General features: G+C 34.6%; 1 protein-coding gene across 3 annotated transcripts in view; it reads right to left on the reverse strand.

Moving 5' to 3' along the window:
• Positions 1-15,761, reverse strand: part of LOC118734083 — a 197,557-nt gene that overhangs the window by 118,481 nt on the left and 63,315 nt on the right. The window lies entirely within an intron of this gene.

Genomic DNA, 15,761 nt, shown 5'->3' on the forward strand with positions numbered 1-15,761 from the left:
TAAATAATTCTGAATTTCCGCATTAATGTCTTCAAAACCGGTTTTTGCAGATTCATATGTTGTACCTTTGAATTCATCAAAAGTGTATACATAGAGTAAATAAGTTAAACAGTGGTAGTTTAAGATTTTATTTTAGTTGAAAATACTATGGTAAAAAAAGAAGGTAGTTTCAATAAACAACTTTTTGACGGATCCCTGCAAACCAAAGTTCCCGAAATCTTAAGGAAATCGTTAGGAGTATCTCATTTCTGCAACGATTATTTTACGAATTTTCAAAGAAAATTATATGAAGTGGTTGACACGAACTCGTAAAGAAATTTCTGTAGGAAAAATAAAAAAAATTCTGGAAAAATTCTGAAAGATATTCTTCACATAGCACCATTATTTTCGTTGCTTCACAGATTTTCTTCCGAAATTTCTTAAAAGAAGGGAAGTGTGCGTAATTTATTTCATTTTGGAAAATTCGGCAAATAATCGAATTAAATCTTAACGAATTCTTTAAAATTTCTTTACAATGCAGAATTCTCTGAAAAAATGGTTTGCAGGGATACTGAGATTTTTGAAGCTTCATAATGTGTTCATGTTGCTAGCAACATTACCATATTGTTAATATTTAAAAATATATTAGGGAATTTCAAGATGGGAATTTCTTTCACAGTAAATGGGTGTAAATATTTTAGTTTTCTAAGACGAAACCAAACAAGTCTAGTACATGCTATATTGAAAATATGTACATATAAAGAATGCAATTTCACTTCGAAGTACAATGGATAATGGCATATGTACTTACGTTTATGGTATTTCTCACCCCTACCCCAAAACTCAAAATTAATCTATATGTATGCATGTATGTTTCGTTAACATTATTAAATGTTTTTATTAAGGTAATAAATTCAACAAACCCATCAAGATGTCATTTTTCTCATTTTCTTATTTTCATATTTAGTTTTGTTCTCTTTTAACTTTAGATTTAAATATCGTATTATAAAAAATGTCCTTCCCAAAAAAAAAACGGTTTACAATTCTCGATAGTAACATTTGAATTGTACAATACATTTTTTTTTTAATTTGGACTTTTTTAATTTTTCATCATTAATTTCTATAAATTTCGAGTTGAAATGCTCCAAAAGATTCAAAAACTCAGCACTTGGTTTATAAAGACCTCCTTCAGATATGTAATTAACTAAAGTAAATTATTGTCTTTCCCTTCACTCGTCCTGAAACCGAATTCCGCTAAGGTAACCTGCAAAATTCTCCAGCCAATCAAACTCGATATCGTCAAGTAGTATTTTTGCAGCTTCCAAATGCGCAACTCATTTTTCTTTTTATTATTTTTAAAAAGTTATTTTGTTTTATCCTTTGTCGATCAAATTCTTTTCAGAAAAATATTTTATTATAATTTTCAATCTGGTAGCTTGATTTCGATGAAAATGTCATAATCTCAGCAAAAGTCAAACGGCTAACATGGCTGCTAATATCATTAAGTGAAACTACCTTCTTTCTTATACCATGGAAAATACACATATATAGTACATATCGAGCCTTAACCGTCAAAAAGATGGCGACATTTTTTTAAATTTTAATTTTGATGCAGAAAGGCATCTAGACATTTCTGCATCAAAGAGCAAATGGTGAAAAAAATGTAGTTAACATCTTTTTGGCGGTTAGGGGCGATATGTGAAAGTTACTATTGTGATTGACGGAAAATCTAACTCACGCATGATTACGGAAGTTACGTGAGTTTTCTCTCAAAACCGCTCACTCTCACGCGTGAAAAAGCGTGACATAACGTGTCACGTAGAAAAGCACGTGTTTTGCCCATCTCTACTAATAGCTTCAAATACATATTCACCATCGAACCGGCTCAGTGTTGCCGCCGGGGAGTGAAGAGGAAAAAGTTCTTCAAATTTATTTCGTTTTGCGAATAACCGTGGTAAGAAACACCAGATCATTAGAGAATTTCAAGAACTTCTTCACGATCTAACACTATGCCTTCTGACGACCATCTGGAAATAATGAACGTGAATTTTGGGCGGGTCGAAATTCGCCGGGTCTGCTTGTTTTTGATATGCAAATGCAAGAATTTAAATTGCATACCATTTTTGCGTTTTTGGTTTCACGAATTGACCCATAGACAAACAATTTCCAATTCAGGTGTCTTTTCATAACGATGATACTTATGTACCTTTTTTACAATAAAAACAAGAAAATAGGTCTTGTCTCAATCAAATTGTGCAAAAATTATCCGATTGTGCCTATAATAAAAAAGCTTAAATAAAAAAAAGGTCTTTAGGGTAAGATTCGATTAAAACACATATATTAATATTATTAGAAACTAGCAGAGCACCCGACGTTGTTCGGGGTAAACAAATCAAAATATAAAACAGTAGTACAAATATTCAATGCAGCATAAATTAAAGGAGATAAACTATACATTCCGTTTATCTGCCTATTCGCTTAGCTGTTTAGAATAGCGCCACTTTTCCGGTAGAATGCTTATTTTGGAAGGAGATTTATTCATTGTGAATGAACATTTTTCGTTTAACAGCATCGCGGGATCAAAAAAGAACGATTTCATCTTTCCGTTCCGAAATGGTCTAAAGATTATAAGACAAATATCCGAGTGATATACATAATTGATGAATACATATGTATCCCCCTTTTAAAAACTCATTTATATATAGTTTACTCTAAACAACTCCCATATATATGTATGTCTGCATACCAAATTTCAAGTTCATGTGAATCATGGTTCCCAATTTATGGCTGATTAAAAATTCCACGCCTATGCTCCACGTTCCCTTTCACAAACTCATCTATACAAACTTTACTATAAACGCCTACCATGGATATGTATTCATACCAAAGTACATCATATTTCACGCCTGTGGAATGTGCCACGCCCCTTTCAAAAACTCATTTATATATACCTTACTATAAGCACCTACCGTAGATACGTCTGCATGCTAAATTTCAATTTCATGTGACATATGGCTCCGAAGTTATTTTTTTTTTTTTGGATTGGCGCTTACACATATGTTAGTGTTTGGCCGAGCTTCTCCTCCGATTTTTGGCGTGCGCCTTGATGTTGATTGACGCCGACTCCGAACGGCGATTGTATTTTTATGAGAAGCTGTTTTTCATGGCAGAAATACACTCGGAGGTTTGCCTTTGCCTGCCGAGGGACGACCGCTGTTAAGAAAAAAACCTTTTTTCTATATTTTTTTTTGCGATGTTGCTTTGACCAGGGCTTGAATCCAGGTGCTGTGGAGTGGAAGCGCGCACTGCTTACCACTACACCACAGCGGCCGAAGTTATAGCTGCTAAAAATTTCCACCACTATGGGTTGTGTCACGCCCCCTTTTATAAAATCGTTTATATATACCTTACTATACGCCCCTGCTAAAGATATGTCTGCACTCCAAATTTTAAGTTGATGTGACTTATGGTTCCGAAGTTATAGTTGGTAAAATACTCCACGCCTATGGGATGTGCCGCGCCCCTTTTTATAAACTCATTTATATATACCTTACTATAAGCGCCTACCATAGATATGCCCGTATACCAAATTTCAAGTTCTTGGGACTTATATTTCCGAAGTTATAGCTGATAAAAAGGTCCACGCTTATGGGATGAGCCACGCCCCCTTTTGCAAACTCATTTATATATACCTTACCATAAGCACCTGCCATAGATACGTCTGCGTACCAGATTTTAATTTCATGTGACTTAAGGTTTTGAATTTATAGCTGATAAAATTTCCATGAATATGGGATGTGCCACGCCCCTTTTTATAAGCTCATGTATATATAGCCTACTATAAGCACCTACCATAGATATGTCTGTATACCAAATTTTAATTTCATGTGACTTATGGGTTTGAAGTTATAGCTGATAAAACTTCGACGCCTATGGCATGTGCCACGCCCCCTTTTACAAAGCCATTTATATATACCTTACTATAAGCATCTACCATAGATATGTCTGCGCACCAAATTTCAATTTCATGTGACTTATGGTTTTGAAGTTATAGCTGATAAAATTTCCACCACTATGGGTTGTGCCACGCCCCCTTTTATAAAATCATTTATATATACCTTACTATACGCCCCTGCTGTAGATATGTCCGCACTCCAAATTTCAAGTTGATGTGACTTATGGTTCCGAAGTTATAGTTGGTAAAACACTCCACGCCTATGCGATGTGCCGCGCCCCTTTTTATAAATTCATTTATTTATACCTTACTATAAGCAGCTACCATTGATATGTCTGCAAGCCAAATTTCAAGTACGTGGGACTTATGGTTCCGAAGGTATAGCTGATGAAAAATTTCACGCCTATGGGATGTGCCACGCCCCTTTTTACAAACTCGTTTATATATACCCTCGTATAAGCACCTACCATTGATATGTCTGCAAACCAAATTTCAAGTTCGTGGGACTTATGGTTCCGAAGTTATGGCTGATAAAAAATTCCACGCCTATGGGATGTGCCACTCCCCTTTTTGCAAACTCGTTTATATATACCTGCCTATAAGCATCTACCATTGACATGTCTGCGTACCAAGTTTCAAGTTCATGTGACTTATGGTCTGGAAGTTATGGCTGATTTAAAATTTCACCCCTATGGGAGGTGCCACGCCCCCTTGTCGGATCCCAATTTTTTGGGCCCTATTATAGGCCCAGGTGTCATGGCAATACTCTGTCAAAATTTTGTTCGATTGTGTCCGTCCGTTTAGACTGCAACCTGGCACATACATACATACATACTTTCACAAATATATAGTAGATGGGGCATGCTATCGCCCATTTATGATTAGATATAATTACATCAGTAACCGTTTTATCAAACTTAACAAATTTTAATTCACACCGCAATTAGTTGCGCCAATTCGACAGCCCAACAATTTTCCTCGCGCCGCCCACGAGCGGCGGATGTTTCTTTTATGAGAATTATGGACAGTCGAAGGTCTGCCATTGCCTGTTGTTGGACGATTGCTATTAGAATATACTATACTTTTTCTATTAATTTTGTGTGCTGTGGTGGACCATGCGTGGTGGTAGTACGTGCCGTTAACCACTAGGCGGGGGTTATTTCGAAACTTCTTCTTGATTGGTGCTGTAACCACCTAAGCGATTGTAGCCGAGTTCAAAAAATCACGTCAGTTTCTTTTCTGTGCCAACTGACGCCAATTGAAAGTGCCAAGTAAAGCCAAGTCATTCTTCACCTCCTCTTTCCATCATAGAGAAAGCCTTCCTCTTCTTTTGCCACCAGCATCGTGATCCGTGTTATAGCTTTTATCGCTGGAATGTTTGTGTCCATTCGTACTTGAATAAGCTTCTCCAACATCGGATTAAAGAACTCACACGAAAGCGAGTCGCCCTGTCTGAAACCTCGTTTGGTATCAAACAGCTCGGAGAGGTCCTTCCCAATTCTGATGCAGCTCGTGGTATTGCTCAATGTCATTTTACACAGCCGTATTTGTATCGCGGGGACACCAAATTCAGACATCGCGGCATAAAAGCAACTTTTGGAGCTGTAGAAAGCGGTTTTAAATCGACAAATACGCCCGATAAGACCTTATGACCTATGCTTTTGTTGTGTATTGGGCAGAGCACACTTAAATTCCAGTCGTCGGGTATGCGTTCATCTAATTATCAGAGTTGATGCATGCACTTTAACAAGCGCTTTCCGCCGTACTTGAATAGAGGCGTAATTGCAATTCGTACTCCGTAATAATAACACAGTGGGTCATCGCTTCCGTCGTCATCGACTGGGGGCTCGGGTTCGTCTTCTTCTCTATTTTCAGTGCTGTTAGCATTCAGTGAATAATTTAAGTATGTTCGGGACATCGGTCACTAGGCCGCCAAGGTTGTTCTCACGGGAGTACACCCTGGTCTTAAAACCTTCCTTAAGTCGTCTAACTTTCTGCATTTCAAGCTCTTCGCCGCACGCATTTCGGCCTCTCTTTTTATTACGAAAAATACTCCTCGCTGCCCTCTTCAGCTCTCAATATTGGTACCACATAGCTCGCGTTGCTCCCAATGGAAGCGTGGGACTGTAGGCGGCATCTTTTTTCTCTGCAACTTCTTAACATTCCTCAAATGTACCATTTGTACTTTCGGAAGCAGGAAATGTGGTTCCATATTTCTGCTGGCATATTTCGACTTGTTAAAGAGTGTTCTCAGAAAGTAGGTCTGAGTGCCGAGTTACCAAGATACGGCAGTATGTTGTGATTACAGCTTTTCAACCTTGAGCTTTCTTGTGTGGTTGGGCGCAAATTTGTTGCTGCTCAGAGGCGTGTGCGTATCTTGGTTGCAACAAAATAGTGGTCGGGGTCGATGTTTGGCCTTCGGAGCGTACGTATCAGGGATGGAAAAGTAGGTACAATTGTACCTTTTTCCGACTTTTCCGAACCAAAAGGTACATTCGGTACACTGAACTCAATTTAGGTACAATTAGACGATAGCCAAATAAATATCCATATTTAAGACTACGTTGTTCGCAAAAAATAAAATTAAGAAAATGTTTGTAAACTAGGAGAAATGGCAACTCATATATCATTGTGAAAATGTCATTTCTTAAATTCATTGCGAACAGTGAAAAACTGCTCACCTTTTGAGGGATTCCTAGCAAATTGGCTACATTGCATGTATGTCAATTTCAATTGGAAAAGGCGGAAATATCTGTATCTGAATGTACTCTGGCGGGAATTTATTCTTGCAACGTCTTGTAATTCAAATTTTAAGTAAAATTTTTGCTGAAGTTCGACTACCAACGAAGTACTACATAAAGTTTTGTATCATAGGACTGGTTTACAAAATAGACCATAATAGATCCTAGATTGTGAGAGCGTTAAATTCCGAATTTACTTTTGTTTGGACCACCCCAATTTACATACATAATTCAAATGTATTGATATATTAAGCACTTTCTTGTTAATGCAAATCTATACTAATTATATAAAGAGAAGTCCCTTTTTTTGTAACAGGTAATCTCGCGAACGGCTGGTCCGATTTTCATGAAATTTTGTATACAAATAGTTTTCGGTAACCACCATGTTTTAGGCTAAAAAATTTTTTTCGGGTAGGTGGACCAGGGACCGGTCTATTCGAAAAAATCTTATTATAGTCCGATTTGCTTAAAATTTAGTACGTAAGTAGCTTTTTAGCACATATTAGCATTTATGACCCATTTTTTCCGGGAAGTGGTCCAGGGACCGATCAATTCGAAAAAATCGAATTTACGGTCCGATTTGCTTAAAATTCGATGCGCAGGTAGCTTTTTAGCATGTATTAGCATATGCGATCATTTTTTCCGAGAAGTGGACCAGGGACCGATCTATTCCAAAAAATCGCATTTATGGTCCGATTTGCTTAAAATTCGGTCCGTAAGTAGTTTTTTAGCATATATTAGGATATATGGTCCATTTTTTCCGAGAAGTGCACCAGGGACTGATCTATTCGAAAAAATCGTATTTACGGTCCGATTTGCTTAAAATTCGGTACGTAGGTAGCTTTTTAGCATATATTAGCATATATGATCCATTTTGTCCGAGAAGTGGACCAGGGACCGATCTGTTCGAAGAAATCGTATTTATGGTCCGATTTGCTTAAAATTCGGTACGTAGGTAGCTTTTTGCCTGGATAAGCTTATAGATCCCTGTTTTCCAATTTTCATGCAATTTCGAATATAAATAGCTTTAAGTAACGACCATATCAAGGAGCGAATTCGTCACTAGGCAAGATTTTTTTGCGCTAATCAGAAACAACGGATACTGTCAAAATATAATTATAATATATGTATAATATATCTCAACTAATATATATTTAGAAAGTCGTTTGTTAGTTTTCGCAAGGCTCGAGAGCGGCTGAACCAATTTTTTTGAAACTGCCACCTGCCGCACGTGTCCCAAGGATGGTTTTAGGCTGAAAAAAATCTATATGTAAAGGGGGCGTGGCACTTCCCATACAAACCGAATTTCTCATGCTACATATCTCTGAAAGTGTGCATGGTAGAGTTTTGGAAATTGGTATGGAGATATACGAAATCAATCGCATACCCTTGGAGAAAATTTTTAGCTATTGTAAAAAGGGGTGTGACATCTCCCATACAAACCGAATTTTTCATACTGCTTATCTCTGGAAATTTTTTGGTAGAGTTCTAGAGTTTTGTATGGAGATGTACGAAATAAATCGCATACTCTTGGAGAAAAATTGGAACTATTGGAAAAGGGGGCGTGGCATCTTCCATACAAACCGAATTTTTCATACTGCCTATTTTGGAAGTGTTCATGGTAGAGTTCTGGAACTTGGTATGGAGATATACGAAATCAATCGCATACTCATGAAGAAAGAGGGCATCTCTTGGAAAGGGGGGCGTGGCACCTCCCATATAAATCGAATTTTTATACTGCATATCTCTGAAAGTATTCATGGTACAATACTGGAACTTCGTATGGAGATATGTATATAGTTGAAATCAAGCCCATACTCATGGAGAAAATTTGGGCTATTTGAAAAGGGGTGTGAGGCCTACAAACGTACCGACTTTTAGCTAACTTTGAATGCATTTTTTTATTCTTCTGTAGGTGTGTTTGTGAGTGATCTCCTCCTAAATGGCTGTACGGATTTTAACGAAACTTTTTGTGTATTTGAGTGGGTCTCTGGATGGTTTAGTTTCACAATTTAATCCGACAGTTGGCGCTGTAGTTGAGTTATTACTAAAAATCTTATTTATGAACCGATTTGGCTAATGTTTTAAATATGTATGCAATACTATTGCAAAAACGTGCTGCCAAGTGGTGCTGAAGTCGAGCTATTACTAAAAATAGCCAAGTGAGAAAAGGGGCCGTGAAGGTCAGATTAAATCTACCTGTTGCACCATTGAGTATATCGAACGCTCCTGCGTTGCAATTGGCCCAATGGATGTGATTTTCCAATATTATTATGCGTTCAAACTTTTAAGGTATTTCGTCTGAAATAAGTATATGTATATTGCATTTCTGTAGAACAATGATTCGCACCCATTTTGTAATTGCCACCTACTATACTGTAAAGCTTCTAGGACATTCACTATAGAACCGGGTCATTGTTGCCGCCAGGGAGTGAAGAGGAAAAAATTTATTTCGCTTTGCGAATAACCGTGCTATGAAATGCCGCACAACTGGATAATTTCAAGAACGGATATAACAATTTCCTTAGGTTATTTAAAGCGGCAAATGACCACCAAACCTTAATCTTAGCAGACAAATGTGCCAATGAAAATCGTAAACGAGAATTGTTGGTGAAAATGTTGGACCAAAAAGTTTCAATAAAATATATAAAAATTTTGGGCGGGACGAAGTTCGCTGGGTCTGCTAGTAATGTAAAGATTTATTAAATTTATAGCAATTGTCGGAAAGTAATAAAAAGTTAACAAAATCGTGAGCTACTTTTTAGATACATTTGAAATTTTGATTTTCCATCCGTGGTACGTATGTATATCTAAACACCGGAAGCATGTCTGCCAGGCAGGGGCGCACCCAGGAATATATTTTAGGGGGGGTTTTATATTTCTGAAGATATATCATCGGAAAATACTGAAAATTTTGTTCAGATAATGCGCTCTTTAAAATATATTTATGCAAGTTTTATGTACAGTATGTAATAAATAAATAAACGTTTTAAAATTAATAAACTGCACTTTATTTACATAAGATTAACAGAGCTCAAACACTTTTAACCGACTTCAATAAAAGGGGAGGTTATCAATTCGCCGGAATACATAACTTTGGACCACGTGAACCGATTTCAATAATCCTTTTTTTATTGGAAAGATGGTACCTCAAGGTTCGCCCCGTAATTTGGTTTAGAGATCCGATGATTGGATCATGAAGAAATTAACGGTACCCCTAAATTTGAATATAAGAATTGAAGTCGGTTGTGTAGGTTCCTTCAAAACTACTTGTTTAATAAAGAGTTCTATAAACTCAAGACGCGCTCAACTTTCAAAAGTACCTAATAAAAAATATTAAAAAAGACTCAGTAAAAATAAATTTATCGATTCCATGAATTTTTGCACTTTTATATTCCTTTCGATTTCTGGTTTCTGGCTTTCGATAGAGATGGTGATTTTTCACGATTTCTAAATTTTTTTAATATTTCGAATACCGAAAAAATTAACTGAACTCTCAAGAAAAACGAAAAATTCATATAAAACGACGGACGAGAAATGGAAAAGAAATTTTCTTCTACCAAAATTTCTTAAATAAGTTTGCAGCTCTCAAGAAAAAAATGCTCGTATATTCGTTTCCTCATGAAAATTTACAGCAAAAGCAAAGCGCTTTTTCAAGGAACACAAATTATAATAAATATTTCTTATAATTTCCTTGGGAGCTGGATTCTTAGCTTTAAGATACAGTTTGTATTTGAGGTTATTAGCTTTAGGGGGGGTTTGAACCCCAAAACCCACCCCTTGTGTGCGCTAATGCTGCCAGGGTAGCCAAATCATTTTTGAGAATTCCCCGATTTCGACAACGACATTCCCCGATTTTGCCTGAAATTTCGTAAAATTCCCCACCCATAATAGATATCTCCTTATTTACAAAAAAAAATCTTCTGTATGGGTTTTGATATATTGCTGGTCTTTCTGTTTATTTTATTTTTAAATGTAATTCATCTACATATTTATAAACCAAACCAATCTTTTATAAAGTCAGTTAACAAATCAAGAATAAAAAATGTACATATAATGTTTACATACATACAGTGGTCGAAAACATTTTGGTCGCACAAAATTTTTACAAGTTTTCACAATTATTATTTTTTTTGTTTTTTTAGTTACTTTTTTTATATAAAAATAGTATAATCAAGTGCAAGATTCAAGTGGCTAAAAATTTTCGTTCTAGAATTTTTTACATCAGGCAGTGTTACCGTTGGGGCGACTAAAGTCGCAATTTGGCCCCTTTTGGGAGCAAATCCCCAGGCACCAACTTTTTGAAAATACTCAATATTTGACTCTTTTTGAAAATTCGTGCGACTTTTGGCCCCTTTTCACTTTGAACACGTTTAATATTTTTAAGCTTTTCCTCAAAGAAGTTGAAAGTTTCATCGTCCTTAGTTTCTTTCTACATCGGTAATCCTTACCGTCCTAAAAATTGCACCTCTGACATCATCTTAACTGCTTTCAACCTTTTCATATTTGACTTTTTTGACATAAGCATACGAGGCTCTAAATTTAGTGTAGAGAATATCTTATGATTTTCGCATTTTCTAACCGCATATTAAATATTAAATTTAATTTAATTAAATTGTTTTGCAGTTACGTTAAAAAAATAAAACGCACGGAGGATATAGAATCTTCTTTGGACGTGGCCACGGACACTGATTCAGGCAGCAGTACACATTTAGTCTCTCATTCAGATGTGGAACCGTGCACTAGAGCTGGGATACTATCGATAGTAATATCGATAGTATCGATAGTTGAAAACTGGCGCCACTATCGATAGTTTTTGAAAACTATCGATGTCGGTTTTAGCAAGACTTCACAATGTCTCTTCTTTACATCTCTACACATTACATTAATGTTTTTATGCAAGACAATTCACAACACAGTCGGCAAAAAAAAATTTAAGTCATTGGGATTTTTAGCAACTATAAGCTTATACTGAGGTATAGTAAAATTTAATAAGCTATAAAACTGCTTACACAAAATTTTTATAGAAATTCGAATTAAAAAGCTTGAATTTTTAATTATTTTATAGTGTTTTTATGTTTTGTACAACTTTTATAAAAAATTAGTAGACACTAAATAAACAAACAAAAAAATAGCCAAAACTGCTAAAAAATGTCGTGGTGCTATTATTTTGAGTAGTACTATATTCGTTTTCTTATAATATGGTAAAGTGTTAATAATTTCCCTTGCACGGATTTGATATTTGATCTCAGTTGAACTTTTAAGAATGAGTTGTCAATTTAACGAATATCTTTTATTTTGTTTGTTTTGTAGTATTATAAATGTATTTGTATAGCCAATTTCACTTCTTTGCACTTTAAAAGGGACAAATACAATCTGAATTTAATTTTGCCATATAAAAAATAAATTCAGATTTTGCCTGTCGCTATTCAAGGGGATGCAAGGGTATGTACATATATAAATTATATAATTCAGACGCATAAATTAATAAGTTTATTTTATTATTATAAGAAGTTATTTTTGATGCACTCAAATTAAAAAAAAAATTATACAATCTCTTTAATTTACGAAGTAATTTATAAATTGTATAAATTTATTAATTATTGAATTTTCAAGCTATTGAGCGTTTCAATTCAATACCTTTCACGACGATAGTACTATCGATACTATCGATGTTTTCAACTATCGTTTCGAAAACTATCGAGTGGCGGTACTATCGATAGTATCACAGCTTTACCGTGCACATCTTCGAATAAAGCGAAAGAAAAGCAGCGAAAATTTGTAAAGGAGTAAGTGGATCGAGATGCACGAAGAAACAAAGCAGCCGATTTGTGTGGCGTGCAACCAGCTGCTTGTAAAAAAAGCCACTTAAAACACTACGAGAAAACTAAAAAGCATATAAAAAATAGTAAGGAGATACATAAAGGCAGAAAAAATGCAAATATTTTGCAACTAAATTTTAAGGCGATCTAATTATAACTAGTTTGTGTTAAATATACTCATTACATTAAATAGCTGTTTACTTTAGTTTTAACAAAAACATTTTCCTTTTATTCACTATAACTGAATTAACTTTACATTTAATTATTATATCGTCGATGTTTTTGCAAAACCGCCCATCGACCAGTTGCAAAACAGCCTAAATCGCCGTAGGTAACCCTGAACTCCAGGCATCGAGATTTGTAAAATAATAGCTAGAGAAAATACCGCCTATCAAGGCAATGCCTTCAAAGAATAAACCGTTTTTTCGCTCTCCTGTAAAATTTGAGTGCCGTAAAATAGGCGGTTTTGCAATTGGGCGATGAGCGAAGATATGCTTTAAAGTTCTCTACTGGATTTGTCGTGGAAAATTGATTTTTTAAGGCCTTTAAAAGAATAAGTAACGCCCAAGTATTGTATATCTATGTAGTTTAAAAAATTTAAGGGGGACCCTTTTTTTCGTCGTGACCCTTTTTCCTGCGACTTTTTGAAAATTTTCAGCGGTAACACTGACCACAGGTGTGGCGGTTATCTTGCATATAAAAATAACTTATATTTATTTATTTTTCGGGCCAGTTTTCAATTTTATCTCTTGGTTATTTTAGGAGCTCTTCCGGCCGGTGATTTCAAAAAAGCAAAAACAAGTTTACTTTTTTTCCTCCTACGCGTTTCGGCGCGAGATTTTTCGCCTTCTTCAGGGAGTCAGTTTTCATTTATTTAGGATAAAACATAAAGAACATAAAAAACACAACCATTAGATACAATGTTACATATTGCAATATCAAAACAATTAGTTAACATACACACATATACCAACAAACTTCTTCACGATAACACTTACATCTTTACTAGGGATGGGTAGTGGGGGGTTGAAATTCGATTTTTACCGAATTTCGAACATTGCCCAACCATTCGATTATTCGATTCGAAATTTGGTGGTACAAATTCGATTTAATTCGATTTTTTCGAATTTTCAAAATTTTTTTTTACTGGAAATTTAAAAGTTTCTTTGTAATGATAGCTCAAATCGAAAAAGAGACTCAATTGAACTTACATTAAAGTGATTAATTATCCGTATCTTAGCCTCACAACCAAAAATGAATACAAATAAGAAGAATTTTTTTCTCAAAACATTTCAGAGAAAAATCCAAAAAATGTATATCATGATAAAAGCATAGCAAGGTAGAACCGTTCTCTCAATTTGTCGGCCATGATTTTTTTTTGAAGTTTGCCAACATTTTAAAATCATATAAAAGTGAAAATAAAAAATTGAAATTGTTCGAAATTGTTGTTGCTTGAGATTGAAAATGAAAATGTGTGTGTGAGTTTGTGAGTAAATTTAAAAATTAAATTGTTTGGAAACGTCAAGAATTTTAAAAGTGACTCTCAGCGGTTCTACCTTACTATATTTTTATCATGATGTATATCATGTATTTTTTTTTTTGACTCTCAGTTAAAAAAAATTACCAAAATGTGTATTGAAACTAATTTTTTGAGAAGTACAATGTACTTTTATTTATTTTTCTTGCTTTACAAGAACAACAGAAATTTGTAAGTATTTCACGTTACATACTTATACACTTATACGTATGCATGTTTACACACATATTGATGTCAGGTTTAGTCAGAAAGATGAAAGTTTCAGAGTTTTTGCGAATAACGCCGAAATTAGATTTTTTTTTATAAAAATTCGATTTTATCCAAATTTTAGCACCACAAAGTTCGATTTCAAAAATTCGCCATTTTGCAGCTAAAATTCGAATCTGGAAGCTTCGAATATCGAATTTACCCATCCCTAATCTTTACATTTACATCACATTTGACACAATTATTATTTTAACATATTTTATTTTGATAATAACACTAATAAATAAATATAAATAAAAATATCACAGCTTAATGTTGGTTATCGCTCATCTGCAGTGATGGTACATACTTTTTTTGAACATCCCCACCCACCAAAACAAAAGTCCCTACTTTTCCCTACGCTTATTAAAATTTTTCCCCACAAAATTCCCTACAATTTTTACCTAATAATTCATGGCCGAAAAACTCAATACATTCACATTTTTTTACTAACATACTTATATTTTCGAGCTTGCAGAGCTACTTGCAAGGCTAATGGCAATGAAATTTCAAAGACAGTAAATTTTGACACATGTTGCAAGTAAATGTCAACCCTCCGTAGGAATGGCAACACTAGGTTTGTTCCTGCACAGAAAATTATCGCTGCTTTCTTCTTAAGAGCGCTTTTTGACCTAGAAAATTGTATTGATAGCTTATTGCACGGGAACATAATAGCAACTTGCACTAGCAGCTAGCAAGTTGCAGGCCGTTTCGAATTTTTTGTTGATAGTACATATTATTTATTTGAAGCGGCGTGCAAGTAGCATGTGTAACATCAAAAGAAAACCGAAAAAAGTCTGACTATATAAAACACGGAAAGTTCAATGTTTAGAAAATATATTATATTTAATAACAAATATAATACATAATAAAAATATATTATGTGCATTATTGCGTTGTATGTAAATATCGATGGCCTCTTGAATAACGACACAACTCAAAAAAAAGAACCTTAATCCTGTTAAGGGAATCATGTCTCTAATCCTTGTATAATCAGAACCAAAGTAAGGATTACTATGGTAAGTAGTAAGTATTAAACATGGATTATGCGTCGTTATTCCAGACGACCATTGATATGTATGTATACATAATTAAACAAAAACAATACATTTCATTTCACTTTAATATTTAATAATAATATTATATTAACTTTAAAAAGTCTGTATGTTTGTACAAAGATTAAGTATATTTCGATCAGTTCTATTTTAACTTACGTACAATCAAGTTTTTAACTAAGTTCTTTTGGTTAATCAAAACTAAATAATACAAATAAACATGTACAGTCAGCGTCAAAAATATGCATACTCTGACGTTTTGACGATTTTATTTATGCATATTTTCCACACCAAACTTTTCTTATTTTTATAAAAATATAGTTCATTCAAAAACCACAAGAACATTTTTTTCAATTTCACACAGAACTCGGAAAAATGGAAGAAATACCAAGAAACCATTATCGTAATTTTAAAATTAACAATTCC

This window comes from Rhagoletis pomonella, unplaced genomic scaffold (genome assembly GCF_013731165.1).
Source record: "Rhagoletis pomonella isolate Grant_MI unplaced genomic scaffold, Rhpom_1.0 Rhpom_scaffold_00002, whole genome shotgun sequence".
NCBI lineage: Eukaryota > Metazoa > Arthropoda > Insecta > Diptera > Tephritidae > Rhagoletis > Rhagoletis pomonella.